The sequence below is a fragment of the Castor canadensis genome, chromosome 1, assembly GCF_047511655.1.
Source record: "Castor canadensis chromosome 1, mCasCan1.hap1v2, whole genome shotgun sequence".
NCBI lineage: Eukaryota > Metazoa > Chordata > Mammalia > Rodentia > Castoridae > Castor > Castor canadensis.
In genome coordinates, this window is record NC_133386.1 from 55,939,380 (window position 1) to 55,941,087 (window position 1,708).

The window sequence follows — 1,708 nt, forward strand, 5'->3', positions numbered from 1 at the left end:
TTATTACAAAGACTCTATTATACTAATATTTGAGTATGAAATATTAAGACAAGTTTAAATTTTCATACATTTCTTTAATGAAATAAATAATATGGCCTTACAGCAGGCCCAGTAACTACTGTAATTTCAAAGCAGCGATGAGGGTAAATATTCAAGGATCCGAGATATAGCTCAATGGTACAGAGCTTCCTGGTTCAATCCAGGAAAAACTGAAAAGAAACAAGAAAATTAAAAAGAGAACAAAACCAAACAAAAATCTCTAAAACTTTTCAAAATAAGAAAAACAAAACCCAAGAGCAACATAAATAACAAAATACTTCTAGTATGCAGAACATGAAAGAATCGTGTTTAAAAAGGGTAGGTTTGGGCTGGAGGCATGACTCAAATAGTAGAGTGCCTGCCTACCAAGGGCAAGGTTCAAATCCTTGAACTACTGTCCCCCACCCCTCAAAAAAGGGCAGGTTTTGTTAAAATTCCAAGGAGCTTTAATAAATACAAACCCCACAGTTTCCAAATACCCATCAAAAGGGGAATGAACAATTAGCCCTATCGGCATTGGAAAACTTGAAGGAAAAAAAAGGAGGGAAGAAACGAAGATTGATAATCATTCTCCTTCATAAAGGTAAAATATTGCTTCTTCAAATAACAACTCAATGTCACTTAACATGCAGGGGGAAAATATATTTCTCTTTTCCTTATACACAGCATTGGGCCTTCTGATACTGTGTTGTTTGGGAATGGCTTGCTAAAACGTTGAAAAAAAAAAAGGAAGACTTTATCCTTGTAGCAGATGGTCACTTCAGAGAAGCATTCTGTGCACATGACTGGGAGACAGATTCCCACCACTGCTCTGCAGGATCAGGATAGACCTCATCTTCTTAGTGTTCTGCCTTTTCTTCCTGTTCTCTGAGTTTGTCCATCGAAGAACCTCCTCTTTGTTGACAGAACAATCCATCACAAGCATTACTCTACATTGAGTTCTGGAAGATTTGTGCCTTTGCAGTCAAGACAGCATCACTGTTTGCATGAACAAACTGTTGTCAGTGTGGCCTCTGCAGTCAAAAACTGTGATCACCTCAGGCCTAATCTGTTCTTTTTCAGAATCAAATCACTTGTTGGAATCCTGTGCCGTTTCTTTTTTCCTTGGTCACCTGTGCTAACTTGTCTTTGTCCTCAGGTTCAGAAAGAAAATACATACCATCATAGTACTTTGTTGGAGCTATTCCAACTTTCTTGTTTCCTGTTCCCAGAGAGGATTACTTGTCTTTCATTGTTTTTATGGCGGAATTTAATTTCTTTTACAAATTTATCTTCATGAGCTGGTTCATTTTGTTCAGTAAGACATTGTTTTGGGGCAGGAGTTCCATGGAAAAGTAAGTCCACTTCACTTTCAGAGCTTTGGTCACACTGCAAGTAAGCTGTAGAGGCAGAATTCTCTCGTAGTCTTTGAAGATTTTTGCGTGGCTCCTGTGACTCTGAACTATCCCTCTTCCCCATTTTGGGGTCAGCTCTGCCTTCCCAGGGGCTGTGTAACTCCACAGGGAATGGTCCTTGGCTACCCACAAGCAACAGGTGGGTGTGACAGGTGCCTGAACCTCTGGGCCCAAGGTCTGCATCAGCTGGGAAGGCGCAAGGAGCAGAGGCTGCCGAAGGCCGGGTCTCAGTCTGAACCCTGGGAGGACTTGGGTCCCTGTATTAAAGGCTCGGT

General features: G+C 40.9%; 1 pseudogene; it reads right to left on the bottom strand.

Annotated features, from left to right (window-relative positions):
* Positions 1–695: 695 nt before the first annotated feature.
* On the bottom strand, positions 696–1,497 carry LOC141420901 (E2F-associated phosphoprotein pseudogene; annotated as a pseudogene).
* Between the last annotated feature and the right edge of the window lie 211 nt (positions 1,498–1,708).